The following is a 21,130-nucleotide window of genomic DNA, read 5'->3' as shown; positions in this document are numbered from 1 at the left end:
ATTAAAAAGTACACCAGGGTAGCCTTTCCTTAAGAATGACAGTATTTTTGTAGTGCTGACATAAATCTTATGTTCTTGCCCATAAGCCAGAGTCCATGTGCACCCTTAAACACATAGATAGCCTGCCTTTCTGAATGGAGTTAAGGCTCTATCCAATGGATTCCTTACATTAATCTAGTGAGGTGGAATATGGAGGCTGAAAAATCAACTCCCAACTGAATGCTCTGGTTGTCACAGCTGATAGCAGATGATTATGATGATGATTCAACATGGGCATGGCTAAAACTGGGGACTCTTAAGAAAGAAACCGAAGGCTTGATTTTTGTTGCACAAGAACCAGCACTCCCAACCAGCATGACTTTGCCAAGAAAAAGATGAAGCTATGTCACACATCATCTGCAAATGTCCAAAGATTGCACAAATGGATTACAACGTTAGATATGGCAGAGTGGCAAAATTAGTGCACTGGTCATTATGCAAAAAAATATATGTAACTTGCCAGCCTCCAAAAACCTGTGGGAACATCAGGTAGAGAAGGTGTCAGAAAATGAGGAAGCCAAGATCTTGTGCGATTTCTGGATCAAAACTCATAGATACCTTGAACATGACAAACCAGACATAGTAGTAATAGAATGAAAAAATGTCCGGATAATTGACATTGCAATTCCAGGGGATGCCAGAGTTGAAAATAAACAATTGGGAAAACTAACAAAGTACAGAGACCCAGCAATCGAAACATTTTGCCTCTGGAAGAAACACACTTCAGTGGTCCCTATAGTCATTGGGGCTTTGGGAACAATATCAAGAAATTTCACATAGTACTATAAGCAGTTGCAGATCTCAGAAATCACACCATCAGAGCTGCAAAAAATGGCAGCATACATACTGTGTAGATATTTAACAGATACAGTGGTGTCTCGCAAGATGAATTTAATTCGTTCCGTGGTTAATGTTGTCTTGTGAAAAATTCGCCTTGAGAAACGCGTTTTCCCATAGGAATGCATTGGAATCTAATTAATGTGCTCCTATGAGCAAATAATAATCGGGGTGTGTGGAGCCTTGTGTCATCAGTATGCGGATGACACTCAGCTCTACATCTCCTTTTTGCCAACTGCAGGAGATGCCGTTCTGTCCCTTCGTCGCTGCCTGGAGACTGTACTGCAATGGATGCAGGAGAACGGGCTAAGGTTGAACCCGGACAAGACGGAGGTACTGAGGGTGGGTCCCCCCACAGTTGGGGATCCGGGAAACTCCCTCTCTTTTGGGGGGGTGTCCCTGCCCGTCAGGGATGGGGTCCGCAGTCTGGGGATCCATCTGGACCCGGCGCTCACCATGGAATCCCAGGTGGCATCGGTGGTCCGCACCACCTTTTTTCATCTTAGGCAGATAGCAGAGCTGCGGCCCTACCTTGATGTGGGGGCACTCACTACCTTGGTGCATGCGCTGGTAGTCTCAAGATTAGGCCACTGTAATGCGGTCTACGTGGGGCTACCTTTGAGGCTGCTGCGGAAATTACAGGTGGTGCAGAATGCGGCGGCCAGGTTACTTAGTGGAGTGAAAAAACACCAACACATCTCACCCACTCTGGCCGCACTGCATTGGCTGCCCATCCGATTCCGCATCAACTTCAAAGTGTTGATGCTCACGTACAAAGCCCTAAACGGCTTAGGGCCTCGTTACTTGGTGGAACGCCTACTCCCACCAAGGTCTACTCGTGTCACTCGCGCGAGCCAGGAGGTGAGGCTGAGGAGCCTAACGCCGAAGGAGGCCCGGAAGGAAAAGATAAGAAATTGGGCCTTCTCGGCGGTGGCTCCTTGCCTCTGGAACAACCTACCTCCTGAGATTCGTGGGGCTCCCTCGCTGGGTACCTTTAAGAATCAACTAAAGACATGGATGTTTTGGCAGGCCTTCCCGTTAGACAATTCCTGACGTCTTTTTCTTTCCTCTTTTTTTGTTTTTCTCACTCTGTGTATGGTTTTTATTATTTAAATTGTTTATATATTTTTATTGTACTTTTTGTGGTTGTTAGCCGCTTAGAGTGGTCCTGACCTGATCAGATAGGTGGGATATAAAATAAATAAATAAATAAATTAAATATAATAATAATAATAATAATAATAATAATAATAATAATAATAATAATAATAATAATAATAATAATAATAATAATAATGATGATGATGATGATGATGATGATGATGATGATGATGATGATGATGATGATGATGATGATGATGATGATGATGATGTGCCATCAAGTCAATGCTAACTTCAGGGTTTTCCAGGTAGAGAGAGCTCTGAAATGGTTTACCAATCCCTTCTTCTAGGGTCGCCCTGGGACTGTGCAACTTGCCGGAGGCTGCACAGGCTGGCTCTTCTTCCAGGAGGCACAGTGGGGGAATCAAACTCCCAACCTCTGGCTCCACAGCCAGGTACCTAAACTACTGAGCCATGCTTTTTTCTGATAATGAAACTAAGTTAAGTTAAATCCGCAATCCCTGGTTTCACAGTAAATTAAAAAAGGAATATGTTCAGTCCTTCTGCAATCAAATCATATATTTGCATTTATTTTTAAAAACGGAAATGGACTCACTAAATAATGGGGAGAGGTATTGAATGTTTCAAGTGCCGGCTCTTGCTGCATCTTTGAGTTTTGTTGTGGATGTAGAGATGACAACTAAGAAGATGGGAGAAGAAGATTTTTGTCCTGCAGGGCACACCATTACTATCATTCTTTAATAGAACTACAAAGGAAGCAAGCATTCTAGCCCTGTTTGAGAGAATAGAAGTAAAGAAGTAACTTTAAAAGTATAACTATACGAGTTATGCTCATAACAGCACTTAACTACTGGTTCTGTTTAGGCCTTGGAATGATCATGATAACAAGACAACATTCCAAGCTCTGGAAACCACTGTATGTAATCTTACATTATAGTCATAGTAATAGATTGATGTTGCCCCCTGTGTCTTCCTTTCTTTGTTAGGGAATGCTAGGATGTGAGCAACAAAGATGCGGTCCCTCCATTGCACCTTTTCTGAAAATATCCATTGGGGGGTGGGAATATCTACCCTTTATATTGGTCTTTCTGTCCCATTATGGTGGGTCCATGCAAAGGAAATCTAGGAATTACAGTTTAGTAGCTGTCTGGATAGGGACGTGGTGGCGCTGTGGGCTAAACCGCAGAAGCCTGTGCTGCAGGGTCAGAAGACCAAGCAGTCGTAAGATCGAATCCACGCGACGGAGTGAGCGCCCATTGCTTGTCCCAGCTCCCACCAACCTAGCGGTTCGAAAGCATGCAAATGCAAGTAGATCAATAGGGACCACCTCGGTGGGAAGGTAACAGCGTTCCGTGTCTAAGTCGCACTGGCCATGTGACCGCGGAAGATTGTCTTCGGACAAAACGCTGGCTCTATGGCTTGGAAACGGGGATGAGCACCGCCCCCTAGAGTCGAACACGACTGGACAAAAATTGTCAAGGGGAACCTTTACCTTTACCTTTAGCTGTCTGGATAGCTCAGTGAGTTAGGTATCTGGCTGCAGAGCTGTAGGTCAGGAGTTAAATTCAACACTGTGGGCCTGTCCAGACGGGGTTGGAGTGGTCTAGTTCACATTTGTAAGGTACCTTCAGCGTGATCTGTTTAATCTCTCACTTGAGAGTTCCTTCTGTACACACTGGAGATGTGTGAAGTAGGTTTGCCTTTAAACTGGGGCTTGCAAGCAATATTACAACACTGACCATTTGAACTCTTTGCTTTTGGGCCTCAAAAACCTCTGTTTTCGTTCCAGGGCCTTTTTTGGGGGAGGGAGGAGGAAATGGCAGAATCCAGCCATAACTTTCTTGTGCACCACTACCTCCCTTTCTCACATCACTTCACCTGAGGAAAATTCACAGTGGCTTATGTAAGACAATGGAAATATGCCCAGAGGAAGACAACAGGAATGGGAAAAAAATCCATACAGAATAATCTTTTTCAAATCATGGCAAAATATAATTCATTGTTATTTCACATTATGTATTCATCTTTGTACTTTAACAAAAATAAACAAACAAAACCTCAACCAACTCAAAACACAATTTATTCCTATTAGCCTTTTGAGGCATATTTTCCTTTCTTTTTGTGCAACAAACTCCACTAGATGGCAAACTTCTGAGGCCCAGACTCTGCAGGATAGCAAACACAAACTCCTTATGCTTTTACAGTGGTTTTGGGTTTTTTTACAATTCCCCCCCCCTCTTTTTGACCAATTAACATATAACACCATGAGTGAATATTGAACATCCAAGGAACGAATCTTAAAATCTGTTCACATTCTGGTTTTCTTTTATTTTTAATTCAGGTGCCCACTGGAAGAGAGTGGGATAAGCAAGGCAAGTGATTCAGATAAAAACAATAACAAATAATTTTGTGGATTCCGTAGTGGTGGTTGTAACCTATTAATAATCACTCTTCCTCTGGAAACTGTTACAATGGGAGATTAAGATCAAATCACTGATAAATGTGATTGATGAGAAGGGTGCTTGTTCTGTAGGATGAAAACTTGCAGAGAGTCCTACCCAATCTCCTTCTCTGCCTTAGGGCCCGCCTCTCAGAGTGGGAGGATTGGGTGAAAGATTCCCTAGACATATAGGCATGTAGCCCACAAAGGTATAGGCTGTGTGGGTCACAGACTTTGTGTGGTGTTACATCTACTTTAATGGCTTTCGACTCCTCCCAGGAATTCCCTGTCCCAAAACATGGAGAGTTATGGTCTTGGATTCTCCCTTCAAACAGGGCTCAGGGACTGGCAGGAGGGTCGAAATCAGAAGAAAACTTCCAGGCATTTCTAGTCCGAATAAAGGTGAATTAAAACCCCCACGTTTTGGCAGGTTCAGGGATGTCACACTGCCAAAGTTGTTCTGCCTCTCTGCTAACTGAAATAGCATAACATGCCCCGGAGATTACTCTAGCACAACACTATCCATCAGAGTAAGATAGCAATTAGTTACAAGTAGCATAACTAGTTATTTTTGGAATCCAAGTTATGTAAGGTTGAGTTACAAAATTACAGCAAGAAATGTGTCAAGTAAGTCGTGTAACAGGCAATGTTTCCTACTTTCAAATGTTACTTATTAAGAGCATCTTCAGACATCCTTAGAAGTGTTTTTCACAAGAATTTTCAGGTTTTTATGCCATTTCTCTTGTCAATCCTAAGCGGAAAGGGAAGCAGTCTTACCATTTTCATTTTTGCCAATGTTTGCGAGTTAGAATGTCAGAACTGGCCACTAAAGGGAACAAGAGAGTATTTTGCTGGCCTGGAATAAGGACAATGGGCCAGCACAGCACTAACAACAAATTATTCACACAGATGGAGCAAAGGTGACAATAAAGGTGCCCTGCCTCTCAAGAGTAATGAATAATGCAATGAGCTCCGTTACAGAAAAAATTCCAAATTCTGTTGTCAATATAAGCCATGGTAATATTGCTAAAACTGGATATGGATATGTAGTAAAATCCATAATACAGTTATTATCATCCATCTGCAGATCTATGATATCAGAGGACTGGAGAGGAATGTAACACCAACCTTTAACAAGGGATCTAGGTTCAAGGAAGGAAATTGTGTGCCTTTTAATTACAGTAATTAAAACTGGAGAAGAAAAATACTTGTCGACAAAGCAGGTTCTGAGACGTGTATTTATGTGGGAGCCTGTATCTTACATGTGCAGCCTGTAGAGAGTGTGGGGGAGTTCAGAATGCTTATTTGACTCCAATTCCCCGTCAGGTTGTCAATGCTGCACAAAGCTCGCAGTTGTGCTGTGCCAGCTGGACAGCGAAGAAAGGGCAATTAAGCTGTCCCTTTGTAGCGTTAAAGCAATTCAGATGTTTCTTCACTCTTTTTGCTCAGAAAGTGTATGGAAGATGTTGAAAGAAACTCTCTTAATCTAATTCTACTTGACACTTAACGTGAATTTTATATCGGTACAGTATTGTAGTAGCTAGATCATTGGGCTACTAGGGCACAGGAGACCTGAGTTCCAATCCCTGTTTGGGTTTAAGCTTTCTGTTAAGTCTGTTGCAACAAAAACAAAAACAAAAATTGTATCGCCTTAAAAGACCTGCAGAGTGGAAACTCCCATGGATAGCAGCCAAATAAGATGGGTTGGTGTTAAGGGGGGGTGTAAGGTTTCTGCTGCCAGTATCCAATGAATGGACTGCAGTCTATGGGCGTTTACCTGCAAGAAATCATTGCCCACCTTTAAGGTACCCCAAGTGTCTGTCAAAATTAAAATCCTGTCAATAAATTGGGGGAGAGAAAAAAAGAACAAAGTCAGAACAAAGACAAAGATATTACGGCATCATTAAGACTGACAGATTTATTTCATAAAGGACTTTATTGGATTTTAATTACTTCTTCAGATACATCTGAACAAGCCATAAGATCAGAGGACCAATCGAAATAAGCACTGTTGAGGCAGGTAACTGGGTGCTGTGACTGCAGCTTCAGTTGGAAGTAGCAGAGGTCCAATAAAGCGGGGTAACATAGTGGTGAAACCTGCCTATTGTAAATCTAGTGGTCTTCAGTTCACATGTTGGTTCAGGCAAAACTCCACTGTAAGAGCTTTTAACTTTCATAGGGACTAGCACCTGAAGGAAACCAAGCCTCTTCCCCCACCCACCCTGTTTTTTCTGGAATAGAGTCCGCAAGAGCTGAGCAGAGTTGTTAATGATAGGGTATTTTGTAATATAAATTATTGTTATTATTATTTGCTATCAAGTTGCTGCCAACCCTTTCCAGAATGCCCTTCTTCTTCCAGGGGAGTCCTGGGGGCGTTCAGTTTGCTGAAGGCTATGCAGATGGACTCTTTTCCCAGCATGCCCAGAGGCGAATCAGACCCCCCAGTCTTTGGCTCTGCATCCCAATATCCAACCCTCTGAGCCTTCTGCAGAGTCACTATGAGTTGGAGGTGACTTGACAACAACAGCATGTCAGCTGCAGAATCCAAGATGACATTTCTATGTGGATCTGAAGCTGATTTGGATGACAGGTCATGGGTGTGTGACCAGATCATTCCAGGTTATTATTTATGGATTGGTTTGAATTATCTAAAAATTCAAATGCTGTTCATCAGCCTTCTTCCAGAATATGGAGCAATCTGAATTTCCTTCTCTGGGGGCCACCACACTCTAGAGATGAATCTCTCTAGTTATAAAGGTACAGATTGTTACAGCTGATCATCCTGTGTAAAAATAATTGGGGGAGACAAAGTGTAGAAAGGACAAGAAGCTCTTGCCTGAAGAACAAAGAGATATGTTTTGAATTATTTATTATTTGAAGCAGTTACATCTAAAGTCAGAATGGGAGAAACTTCCTTTGTCTTCATGCAGATAAGAAAGAGGCCAGGTTGGCTTTGACATTGGGAACGTGTCACATTGCTCTCTGTCTCCCAGCTGTTTTGATGATTTATTCCTAGGCTCCTCTTAAGTTTAGTAAACAAACAGTTTAATTGTTCTTTTTTTTTTTTTTTGAAGACAAAACAAAACAAAACACCTATTTCAAGGGATCTGTCTGTTTGGTTCTACTCCAGCATGCACTGGTCAAGGAGATGCCTGGGAGGGGGAGGGGGAGGGGGAGAGGACCACAAGCAAAGGAAAAACGTGAGAGCAAGAAGATTCTCCTGTGCCTGGACCTCAGCAACTTGTGTTCACAGATATGCAATCTCTTCATCCTGGGAGGCAACATAAATTTGTCCAATAAATCTCATATGGATGAGAGGGAAGCGTAACAATAACTATGGATGTGGCAATAGCCTAGAAATGGCTAAGATGTCATGGTGCCTGAGGCACAAAACATCTGAAAGGTCTGTTAAGGAAGGAAGGAAGGAAGGAAGGAAGGAAAGAAGGAAAGAAGGAAAGAAGGAAGGAAGGAAGGAAGGAAGGAAGGAAGGAAGGAAGGAAGGGAGGAAGGGAGGGAGGGAGGGAGGGAGGAAGGAAGGAAGGAAGGAAGGGAGGAAGGGAGGAAGGGAGGGAGGAAGGAAGGAAGGAAGGAAGGAAGGAAGGAAGGAAGGAAGGAAGGAAGGAAGGAAGGAAGGAAGGAAACTTCATTTTGCTTTCCCTCCAGTGGTATCACCAGGTTTGCTGTGGGTGACCTCACCCTTCCAAGACCCTGGGTCTTTTAGCTACACTTCATCCTCACATAAATAGGATTATGGGACTTCATTTATCCCGCAACATCCTCTCTTCCCCCACCCCCAGTGAGATGGGTCATGAGGAGGCAATCGTTGATGCATTTATATAAAAAGAACTGCCCCCCCCAATCACTTTGGTAATTAATGTCCTTATTAATTGGGGTTGTTCGGATTGCCTCCTGCATATTCATGAATCCTCATCATTTTCCCACTCTACATCTAATGTAATTTATTCCTGCGCTTGATAGATCAACCTTGGAGGTGACATTCCTTCCCTAGCCTCAGTGCTCAACAGGACAGGAGGCAAAACCCACGCAATGGGCCATCAATCCAGGCTCAAGAGAGATTTTTCTTTTCCTAGGGAGGACATTTTGGGTGATCGCAGTGCAGTTGTGGCTGACTAAGTGCAACGTCCGCAGATGCAGAGGTTATGGCCAGAAAGCTAGCTTGCATAAGGAAATATGTTAAGCAACTAACCAATAAGACAGGAAAAGCATTTATGCATTTTTCTCAAGGGTATGATAATTATAGGGTCAATTAATACTACACTGTCAAACAGATGTTATATGGGAAGTTGATAGCAATAGAATATACTCAGGCTGCAGGATATCTAGACTATTTTTGGAAGTGAAATTAATAATTCTCATCCAAGTAGACATAGTACTCCAGAGTCATGTATTGTAGAACTCAAACAGAACAAGATTTGCAGAATATAGACATTTTAAGTCATTGTCACCTGAACAGTGGCATCCTAAGGTTTCAGCTGGTTGCGGTGTAAATATTTCCCCCAGGCAAAAAGCAGCTGGTTCAGAAACTGTCCCAGTAAATCCATTACAATTTATCATTGGGGTATTTTTGTCCCAGTCCATGTGAAATACAAAGACAAAAAGAAATGTCCCACACTGCTTTTCAGGAAGCAGCTCTGACCAGAAGAAGTCACATTATTTGGTGTGAAGGCCAGGAGAATGAGAGTGCGCCACACCATCTCCTCCAGAAAACAAGGATGTAAAGGGGAAGGAAAGAGAGCCGGAGGTGTTAAAGACAAAGGGAGATGAAGAAAGGGTTAAGACAGAGGTCTGCCTCACTGAGGAAGGGAAGGGAAAAGAGGAGGAGCAAATGATCGATGTGTGGAAGGAGGATATAAAAGTGGGAACAGGTGTGCTGGACATTTATATCGAGACCAGTAAGAAAGAAAAGGAAGAGAAGAAGAGCGACTATGTGAGCAACCTATTAAGAGACTTCCCAAACCTGAAGGTGGAGGGCTTGTTAACAGATTCATCACCTGAAAGAGGAGGAGGGACCAATAAGGAGACGCCTGAATGGACTGTGGTAGTTTACCCGAGGGGACAAGGTCCCTGGAAGAAAGGGGTACGCCCAGACCCCACTTTCAACAAGCCACCCCCAGAGGGGGATTGGGCCCGCCACCCATGTTGTGGCACCATATATGCGGTAAGGAGCGTCCCGTTGAGGAAGCCCACTGACAAGGAGCGCTTTGGCCCGGCACCCCAATACTGAGAAGAGACATTAACTCTGATAATGTTATGTGTTTTGATAGTCAGTTGAACGACTGGGGTCCGTTCATCCCCACTGAAGTTGTCATTGATACACCTTTGTTAAATATGAATAAAAATGGTAATGGTTTGAATGATATGTCTACTTCAATTTCCGCACCAATTTCGGGACCGCCTAATAGTTTCAAAGAACCTTTTGACATTCGGGTTGTCAGCGGTGGCACTGCAATTAGCGCTTGGTTGAAGTGATCCAAAGCCCACTGTCCCTAACCATAGCGCAGGAGCTCACCAAAACCCCCAAAAGTCACTCAATGCAAGGCTTGCCTTCAGCCAGAATGAGATTTAATACATCCTTTGTTTATATATATGAAAAAAACCTAAACCCAATGTTTTATGCTCTGGTATTCCAAATGTATGCTCAGGAAAGTGGAATGCATTTGTTTAATCAGATCTAGATCATTAAGGCACTTTGGAGCAATAAATCCGTTGACTTAAATAAATATAAATAGGACATGGAAAATATATTTTAGTTAGCCACAAGTTTCCCAATATCACATTTAGGGTTGTCCTTTTAATAGTATCTATACATTACATGTTGCCTTCAAAATTATATGCATGTACTAATGGTACTGCCATTAATCATTCGAAGCATACAAACAAGCTCTTCAAATATTTTAAAGGTTGACATACGGAGGATGGGCAGGATCTGTTCTCAACCATTCCAGAGTTCATTACAGCTCAATTGTTATCAAGTAGCTGATCAAGGGTATTCCTCCCTGAGAACACAGGGTAAAAACATGCCCTTTGTGGTGGGCTGCAATCATCATACACAAAGGAAGTGTTGAGAGGTGAAGGTAGTCCATGTTCTCACAGGTGAAAAGATGTAGATTGTTTTGAGGAAAGGCAGTATCAATCTTGCACTTATGAAGCCAATATGGATGCAAGATAACTACTAAATGCAAGGATTTATAATATCAACTTAAAATGCTGTATGCAGCATGTAGAATGGATAGAAAAATAGAAATGGTTGAAGCAACAAAGGGCAAACACATGGTCTTAGCAGAAATGCTAACATAATACATTTTGGAGGACCAGCAAAGGGAAGCTGCAACTCGGTATTCCTGACAGGAAGTGTTAGTAGGATGGTCTCCCTGTGTAAATGGTTTCCTCAACCTCCCACAGTTAAATTCATTGTAAGTGAAGCAATAGTTCTATTAATTATTATGTGTGTTTATGTGTACCCATATAGCCCATAGATGGACTAGGACTCAGGAGACCTGGGTTTGAATCTCTGGTCAACCATGGAAGCTCACTGGGTGTGTGGAACTGGTAAAAACCACTCCTTAAATACCTTACCTTGAAAGCCTATTAGTCAGTTCCAACTTGATGGCATGTAACAACAACGATCATATGTGTACGCAAGGTTGGCTGTGGCTAAAATAAGAATAGAATATCAGAATGGAAACCATGGTATGAATGCAGACAGAAGTGGGTTAATTTGGTCTGGTCACAGTGAAGGCATCTGCTCTAAATATGACTTGATGGGTAGAGGACCACCACAAGAGGCATCGTCACAAGAGACAACAAACATGAGCTTTAACGCATGCGAACTTATAAGTATAGATGCAAAGTCAGAAACAATTTCTATAACTGAGACACGAAGAGAATGCATCTCACAGTTCTAGGGATTCAAGACCTTGACCCTATGGCCTGCTCAGTCTACTGTCCAGGTGCCAATGGTCAATGAGCAGCTTCAAGGAGACTCCAGGCCCTCCCTCTTGATGGCTCTTGGTCTTTCATGTAGACTTGCACCATTCAGCCCTTGAAAGAGAGGAGGCGACACAGAAAATTACTCTAAAAGATGCTGAAAGAAAGGACTGTCGTCCCTAAGAGAAGCGTGATGCATTTCAGCTGGCAATAATAACCTGTGCCAGCATATGTTTTCAGAAAACAGAAACAAAAAGAATAACTGTTTCGGAGCTGGCAAAGTTCAGTGACTTCCTGAGAAATTGCCTTGATTTTAAGGGAAACACTTTCTTCCTTTTCACAGAATAAATATCTCCTAATGCCGAGTCATTTGTACATTTTTATCTTATGTCCCTTGTCCGTTGTTGCCTGCTAGCTTGTGATTTCCCTTTTGTTTTTGTTTTGTGATTTCAAATGTTTCTACACATTTAAAAAACCAACAATCTGGCAACTTTTCATCCTATTTCAGCACATTATTCTGGAATCAGCGCTGTTATGCATCCCTGGGGCGGTCACTGGAGCGAACAAATGAGAGCTCTGAACACTGGAGAAAGTCAGTACCCTGAAACAGATGGAATTTCTTGATTTAAGAAAAAAATGCCTATTTGCCCCCCCCCCCCCCTTCAAAGAGCTTCTATGCATTTGCTGTGCTAGAAGATGACAAGTACCACAACCTGGTTTCTAATTCTGTCTTGTCCGGTGTCTAAGAATAGAAATGCTCCCAAAGCTCAGCTGCATATAAATGAAATACAAACACCGGGATAATATGGGCAAATTTGGCTTCTGCTGAAAAATTCAAACAGACATGCCTCCGCTTGTATGCAAAATATAGTGGGAAAGCATGGCCCTTCAAAATCATAGAAGCAACCACCAGCCCTCACAAGCGCTGGGGTGTTGTTGTTGTTTTAAAATTCATTTCATTTTATTTTACTTTACTTTGAGTATTCTTTAGAGAGTGTTCGGTGACTGTGATGAAACTGCGGAGAGAGCAGGAGAAAAATAACAACAGCGTGACACTCGGCCTGTTGTGGTTCTTCATGGCAAACAGATGGGACCTGATAAAGAGCAAAAAGAAACTGTCCGGTAAGATCATAAACGAGGGTTTCTTTGCAATGCCAAGGTTGGTATGATTGATGGAGCCGCGAGGATTAAGCACAGGCACTGCAGGGATCAGGACATGGAAATGAAACAAATATGAAGGAATGACTTATTTTGTATTCCACGCATCCTTTGCATGGTTTGTGATAAATAAGGCCTGGGGCCAGATCTACAACAATGAGTGCAAGTAAGAATACTGAAGTGCTAACCATTCATTCAGTTCCGACCATCCCGAGCTCTAAATGAGGTTGGGTTCTTTGGAGAAATAAAATGTGGCAATATAATTAAAGAGCCTCCCAAGTGCCGAAGGGGATGGAAGGCAGGCCGAACAAGCCGCTGCAATTCCAGGCTCTTGAGTGGTTGATTTTATAGCCATCCTACTCTTTAACCATGATGGTTTTTGTTTTTTTTTATTTTCCTCCGAAATGTAATTTGTAATGAGATTGATTTCTATAGCTAGCTTGTTGTCTAAAAGATTTAGTGGGGCTATGTCAGCTATATTTAAGTATATTTCATTTGTATGCAGCTCTGTTTAGCATCTCTAACATCATCTTTGCCCCTCAGTACCTGCTATCCATGCAGAGGTTTTATAGCAGTTGTGCAGTTCTTATGCTGGAAACTATCGGCAGAGGCTCCCGCAAAAGATCTTTACCAGTGAACTGATTGTGGTGCAAGTGCCCATTAGGGTAATCTTAGTGCTGGAGTAAGAGTAGTAGCAACATGAAATATTTTGAAACGGGCATGCAGATGTGTTTAAATGTGTAAGAAATACGATCGTCACATCCAGTGTTTCCAGTGGTATTCTAATCCTCTAATCCTTAAACTACTCTTGCTGTGTGGGCAGAATCTTCTGTTAAGAACTCAAGGTGTTGTTTAAATTTGATTGAGTTGGGCTATGTTGAACGAGTCTTTATTAGAGATGGGACCTTTAGGGTCAACGCAAATTGGAGTGAACACTAAAGAAGTCCTTACTTTCATTTTTGTGTTCTTTCATTGTTTCCCAACAGAAAGCCTGAGACACCCAAATGCTATGTATGTATGTATGTATGTATGTATGTATGTATGTATGTATGTATGTATGTATGTATGTATGTATGTATGTATGTATGTATGTATGTATGTATGTATGTATGTATGTATGTATGTATGTATTTCAGTCATTTTTATACTGCCCAGCTTAGTGACATGGACTACTCTGAGCAGGTAACAATATATAAACTACCTCAAACCACCCCCAAGATTTAAAAACAACCCTGAAGTACACAGCAATCAAATACCAAAATTATAAATTAAAATCCAAATTAATAATTCAATAAACAAATGATGGCCGCATATAGTGAATCCGGATCCTGCAGCTACATTGGGGAAAGAGTATTTTCAAATGCTTCCTTAAAAAGTTCTATGTTAAACATCCTCTTGAAGGAAGGGAGGCAGGAGGCCTCCTAACCGACCTCTAATGGGAGGCTATTCCATGAAGATGGGGTCACAACCAAGAAGGCTTGGCTCCTAGGGGAAACCTTTGCCTCTCTTGGTGTGGCCACCTATAGGAGAGCTGGTGATCTCAAACACTGACTACTGTAACACTATCTACATGGGACTTACCATGCTCGGGAGAGCAGCCTGAGAGGATAGTGTGAGGTAGGCAGAAGTTCTTCAGGGGAGGTGCCCCAACAGGTAACGAGATCCCAAATCATTAAGGGCTTTCTATGCACCATAATTTTGAATCTGGCTTGGAAAGGCCCAGGAAGCCAATGCAGGTGAGCCAGATCCAGCAACATGTGGACAAACTTATTTACACCAGATATCAACCTGGCCACAGCATTCTACACCTGCTGCAATCTCCAAGTCAGCTTCAAGGGAAGCCCCATGTAGGTAGATAGCTTTACAGTAGTCAGTATTTGAGATCACCAGCACAGGTTTTAATGAAGCAAAGCTTCTTTTGTGTTTCCTGCTTTCCTTTGCCCTTTCTTTTCTCCTCTTGTCTGTCGTAGGGAAATATTTAATCAAGAAGCTTTGTGAGAGCTGCTTTCAAGGGGAAGGAAAGGGAATTCAGAGTTGTAGAAGGGCCTGGATTGACTGGAACTCATTGAAGAATGTTTTTTGCTTCAGTCCTTCCTTGTAAATGGGATCGGAAGTGCTGTCCATCTTGATTGTGCCATCCATCTGTTCCTGTGGATATTTTTTGCTTTTTTTCTGAATTTTCTTGGGGGAACCCCCCCTCCATTTTCTAGGACTGTGGTTGCTGCTGCCTGTGGTGCCAGCATTGCTCCTTGGGATTTTTTAAAAATTCTCCTTGTTCTCTGATTTCTTGGGGATTTCCCCCTCCCCTTCCGTTTCTTGAATTATTTCTTCTTCTGCCTGTCATGCAGGCTGGTAGTGGACTCAAGGAAGAGAAGAGAAGACGTCACTGGCAGGGGGAGAGAAATCTCTCCATATTCCCGGCATTTTGGCTTGAGAGGAGGGCTTTGACTCTTTATTTGTGTCTTTATTTCTCTTGATTTTGGGGAGAGAGGGCAATATACGTCTTTTGTGGTTTTTGTTTGTTTTTGGGTGGTTTTTTGAGGATTTTTTTTTTGCCTTTCCCCCCTCTGCACAGAGGTGTTTTTAAAAATTGACTACTGTGGCTAGTCTACTGTGGATCACCCACCTCGTTTCTGTTGTGTTTTTAGGGGTTCTTTGGGGTTTTTTTAATTGATTCTTTGTTGCTTGCCTTGCCCCTGCTTTTCCTGTAGTATATTAAGGGTTCTTTAGGGCTTTCAGACTTGTGCCAAACAAAGCATGAATGGGGAATAATGAAATAAAAGAACCTGAAAGGGCCAGTGTTTTTCATGTTTAATGGAAAGACTCGTAAAATAAAAATCCTGGAAAAAATATGAGGCATCTCGCCCTAAAACAACACAAAATAGATCAAACCCAAAGGTTTTCCCCATGCACATCCCTAGTTCTCATGCCTTCTTAGGCAAAGTGGGCTTCTCGTCAAAGAAACCAGAAACAATCTGGGTGTCTGTTCATTGCCAGCTGGTGTCAGGGCTCACTGTGAATATGTCTGAATTGATATGTGAAGTACATGAAGCTTCATGAGCGTTTAGGGCTTCAGAAAGACAGGCAGTCTGCAGCAGAAACAATGCCCTTTTAAGCTTTGTTTCTTAAAATATGCCTAGACTGGGGAACAGTGGGAAGGGAGGAACTGAGGTTGAATAACTGACAGCTCCACTGTCTAATCATATGGCATGTTTTACCACAGGCTTCTGAACTGCTTCTGAGCAAACTGATTATGGAAACAGATCTGAGACGAGTCTGGGTATGTATGCCCAAAATCTGAGTAAAATCCTGTTACATGAGAGAATTTGGCAATCCAGAAGCAGAGGGGGGAATTTTTTCAATGTCCAGGCAGGTGAGGTACCTGCGGGCTGTAGTGGTTGCTGCCATTCCTGTTATAACTCATACTCCGTGTGGTCTTTACTCTACAACACACACAATACATGGAGAGTTTTTCAGGCTTGCAGCTGCGGCTGGGGCTTGGGCAAGACTCATAGTTGCCCCAAAGGAATTTCCCCACCCCTTACCCAGTGCATGCTTGAAGCTTTAAAAACAAGAAGGCCTGACATGTTGTGACGGCAGTACTTTGGTCCCTGCCTTGCTCCAAATGGCATGATAGGCATGAGTACACATACATGCCCACTCTTCTTATGCCATGTATCTTCTCCTCATTTCAGTCCCTTGGGCATGCCAACAATCTGCAAGCACAACATTCAAACATCTTCATAATGAACCCTGACATGACCTGGAAATGGACAGAGACAGATGTCTAAATTTTAAAGCCATGTCATACCTCAAAATTGAATTTTCTTCTCCTCTAGAACCACTTGTCTTGAGATTTATCTCCCCAGCAGCAGACCCAGAGAAAGCACTGCAATACCCAGAGCCTTCCGCTGGTGACCAGAGAACTGGCAACCTTAACTCTGTGTCTGATCACAGCAGTCCTACACCATTGTGCCCCTCCTCTTTCATTCAAAGTCATAAAATGATGGTACAAACTCTCGACTGCTGCAATTAATGCCCAAGCTATGTGACCTGCTAAAATGTGTGCAATAACTATGACCTCTACACATGAAGGAGATTTTTTTGGAGAAGACTGAAATCCACCGGTTAAGAGGAGGCCCATTGGGTGCTGACTCACTAAATCTCCATTGGACTGAAAAAAATAGCTCTGTTCTCCATTTCATGTGTCAAAGATACCTGTTATAAACTACTCACAGCAAATGCTACTAACACAGGATGGCAATCTTTCGTAACTTATTGCCCTTCAACTGTTCTGAACAACAGTTTTCATCATTCCCAACCATTGGCCTGGGTGACAGATACTGTAATCCAACACATCTGAAGGTAAGGGAGGTTTGTGACCCTGAATTTCTAGAGGTGATGAATTCGTTCTGGGTTTTGGTCTGACCTTTGCGGCAGCTGTCCAAGATGCCAGACCCATTGGGGAGGATATGATTCAGCACCCTGAAGAGTTCCTGTAAAGTTCAGATTAAACCAGCACAGACATACCACTCTCCTGCCTTCACTCCCCTAAGGGCAGCAGGTTGGGGGAAGACAGTCCCTGTGCCTTGTTCGCTTCACCAGAGAGAGCTGAGCGTGAGGAAAGAGGAAGGAGGTTAGTTGGTTAAGGGAAGGATCTGCAGCTGTTCTGCAACAAGATAACAACATAAATCATTTCATTGAACCCCTTCTAAAATCTGTAGTGTCAATTCAGGATTAGCATGTGGAGGAGAAGTTGTTGCAGGCATAAAGCCAGTGATAATGAGATGCAGAATTTGTCAAATGAATATCCTTAATGAAACAGTTTCAGATCCTTTTATTAGAAAATGGAGCAATAAAGCAAAATGATCTGTCTCTCTACACTGGGCAAGAAAGAAGTCACCGTGAAATATTTATGTGTACACAGCCTTCACAGTTAGGTTATTCACTCTCATTAGGCTTCCACTGGGAAGAGGGAATCCTAAAAGCTGGCACGAACTTCTTGATAGGCACATTGTTATCACAATGGGGACAATATCTTTCACAAAGCAGCTGGCTGATAGTGGCTTTGAACGTGATGGCTGGGAACTGAACATGATTGGAGGAGTTGCAAGACTCACACAGAACGATAAAGCTCTCGGCAGGTTCTTTTTGATTGTACCAGGAGTGTCCTGCTTAACTGATGAATTGAAAGGCCTGTGCTGTTTGGGTGTCAACACTGCAAGAGCCAAGGATCATGAAATTTCCAAGCAGTCCACAGAAAGATCCATATGCAATGCCGGGAATAGAAAATGCACAGTTGTTGCACATGGCATTCTGACACAGAGACAGATCTATGCAACATGCAGACGTTCTAAATTGTGCTGTCAGTGGACAGGCATTGTTTAAACATTCAGCCAATGATACTTTAAGTTGGAGTGAGCAACTTTGACAGGTCTGGATGACAGTTTTCTGCTCCTAGTATCCACTGATCCGTGCACAGACTACCCAAAACATGTGTACAGGAAAGAAAAATCTAAGTGCAGTCGGAAATCTATTTCTATTTTTTTAATGGGGAGGGGTTTTTTTTGTCTGTCAAACACAGTAGGAGGAGAGGCTGCAATCCGTTCAAACTATGAACCACTGCTTTTGGAGGTTTCCAGTAGGTTTTTCTTTTTCCGGGGGTGGTGGTGGCTTCTTCTCTCTTTTTTAAGCAGAAGGTGGGGCAGTTTAATGAAGCCAAGTACCCTAGAAGTTGCCATGGGCCTAAATGTTGCCTCAGGTGCCCCAGTTAAAGCACATCTTAAATAAAAAGAGCTGTTTTAAACACTTTGTACTTTAAATAAAAGCAATGTCTCTGTCTGAATTTCAGTCGTATGTTCCAAGGAGAGGAAGCCCATGGGATCAATTGGAGGAATTGCCTTGCCAAATCCCCACTGAATTAATGGGCCTACTCTAGTTCTGCTTTGTTACTGGATATTGGTTTCTGTATGGGATTATATTACCCATGAAGATGAAGGCATTCAATTCAGCGAGTGCTCCTCAAGTGAATTTTGCTGGTGATAAGATGATTGACATAAAACAGGGAGCTAGACTTTTTGCAAAGATTTCTTTATTCTTGCAGTAGGAGCCAGTCCAGGACTTGATCTGAAATAACGCCTTGGGAAATAGGAAGTTCTTTTTTTTTTAATTCAGCCCTTATTTGTATCTCCTAGGCTGAGCTTTCTACCAGAAGGAAAAGCTAAATAAGCTTATCACAAATGGCAATAATCTTGAACATTGCAAATGATGTTTATTTAATTCGTTACTTTAAAAGATGTCTTTGTAGCCTTTCATCAAACGGCATCTAGATCAGTAGAAATATGAAGAAAGGAGGCTCTTCATAAAAATTATAGACCGAGAGGCAATTAGACTACGCCCGGAAAAAAAGCACATTGAGGCAACACCGTCCTTTAAAACAACGCGGTGAACAAGAATGTCACAACCCTTGAAACCCTTTTAAATGCCAGGGCAAATAGAAATGCCTGTACTGCAAAGTTATGGTTGCCAGTTTTCAATACTGATTACATAGCCTCTGTCCTTTGAAAGGGCACGTCGCAATAAACCCAAATGGAAAGTGCTAATTATTGATGGGATGGTTCTGGGACACAAACCAACAAAAACATCCAACACGTTAGACTGAAATGACTTTACGTTCGACAGAAACGCTCTCAAAGGGCAGGCCCTTGGGATGATGTCAGGCTTGTCTTTGACGCGTATCATGAAAAGAGGCAGGTGAAACAGCCTAGCCTGAAAGGAGCTCCATAACACTTCAGTTAAAACACCACTGCATCACGTTTCTTTGAAACAACTGACCATCCAGCTGGCAAGCTTTTACAAAAAAAATCAGTCAGATAATCAGGTGGCAGTTGTCAGTCGGGGAACCACTTAAGGAGCGTGGTAAAAGGAGGCAGAACCATTATGGGACAGAACACATTTGTTCTGCGTTCTCTGTAAACACGGCCATTAAAAAGCCAACAACTTTATGCTACTTTACGGCACAGATGATACTTTATGATACAGATGCTGTGGTTGTAATTCAGTCCCCAGGTAGGCATGTAGTACTACTACTATTTATGAGTCAACAATATGAAACCCTCCTTCACGCATTTCTTGTTTGCAGAAGGAACTGACCATCAATATAGTGCTTTAACACGTTGGGGGCAGAAATGAACAGAGGCAATACGGTACTTGCTCAACACACATTCATTGGGTGCAACATTATGCAATGATTTGCAGAGAAAATGAAGGAATTGTGCTGCAATATGTTCCTATAATGCGATGCTCTTTGCAGAAGGAAGGAAGCAATGACCCCCATCATCCAGTACAACAACTACAGAACTAGAAGGTTCAGGGTGGCTGACGATAGAGTCAAAAGTTCCATGCACATGTCCATGATCCAGGCTGGCTCCTGTATACTGTACAAATTAACAAGCTCAAGCTGAACAGCTTCCTCCTACACACCGGTTTGTTATTAGCAAGAGTTCAAAAGGCACAGCATGATGTTGCAAGACTGCTAATTCGGTCTATTGTGTGCCACCCACAATTTCTTTTCTCTGTACAACTTGGTGGTTATTCTGTTGAATCTAATCATATGCTTACCCCTGTAACATTCACAAACCTTTCTGAACCAGAAGCAAAGCTCAGATTACTCAAGGCCAACTGCATGGAATTTGCCAAACTATACTCGGCCCCATATACTTGTTCACTGGATCACATGCCATGCCCTCTGTTATAATGCCTGGGTATTCAGATTTCAAGAGCAGCAGTTAGACCAACAGAGAGTGAAGGTGACACTGATGTCTTAATCACCTCATTATGTCTTTCAACAAAGACTGGGACATGTTCTCAAATAAGACAGATCAATATCTTGTACTGTATTGTTCATGTATGATTCCTGAATTTGCTTGTTACTGTTCAAAGGCAGATTGCTTCTGCTCCCCTCCACTCGTGTAAGGGCTTCTTTTCTGAGCTTGTGTTGAGAAATTGTATTTTAATTGTATTTTAATCATTTTAGATTTTATTGTATTGAATTTTAATTGTTGTAAGCCGCCCAGAGACCTTTGGGTAGAGTGGGCGGCATATAAATTAAATAAATAAATAAATAAATAAATAAATAGATAAATAGATAGATAGATAGATAGATAGATAGATAGATAGATAGATAGATAGATAGATAGATAGATAGATAGATAGATAGATAGATAGATAGATAAATAAATAAATAAATAAATAAATAAATACCCAGTGCCTCCTTGCACAAATGTAAGCCCCATTTGTTTCAGTGGGGCGTTTTCTGACTTTATGCAAGGGCAATCCCAGATTGCATAGGGCAAGGTGGACTATTATGCCACTCTAGGAAGAAGCAGGATTTTGTCCCAGATATTTTCAGTACTTTAAAAAAATTTTACAGCACACATTCCACACAGGCAAAAGTCTTCTTATGCAATTAGGAAATCATAAATTCTTGGCATAGCACACCATTATGTTGCTATTCTGCAACACCAGTTAGATGCACGCTTTTGGACATTATGTTGGATTTTTAGTCTAAATCAATATATCAAAGAT

The 21,130-nt window shown here is 42.1% G+C and overlaps 1 long non-coding RNA gene across 1 annotated transcript; it reads left to right on the top strand.

The window, feature by feature from the left end:
* The first annotated feature begins 1,809 nt into the window (after positions 1–1,809).
* On the top strand, positions 1,810–20,733 carry LOC144586461 (uncharacterized). The gene is made up of 2 exons (XR_013541305.1): positions 1,810–2,432; positions 3,788–20,733. It is a non-coding gene; the product is annotated as an uncharacterized LOC144586461 (long non-coding RNA).
* The last annotated feature ends 397 nt before the right edge of the window (positions 20,734–21,130 follow it).

This window comes from Pogona vitticeps, chromosome 2, assembly GCF_051106095.1.
Source record: "Pogona vitticeps strain Pit_001003342236 chromosome 2, PviZW2.1, whole genome shotgun sequence".
NCBI lineage: Eukaryota > Metazoa > Chordata > Lepidosauria > Squamata > Agamidae > Pogona > Pogona vitticeps.
This window is presented reverse-complemented; position numbering and strand designations above follow the sequence as displayed.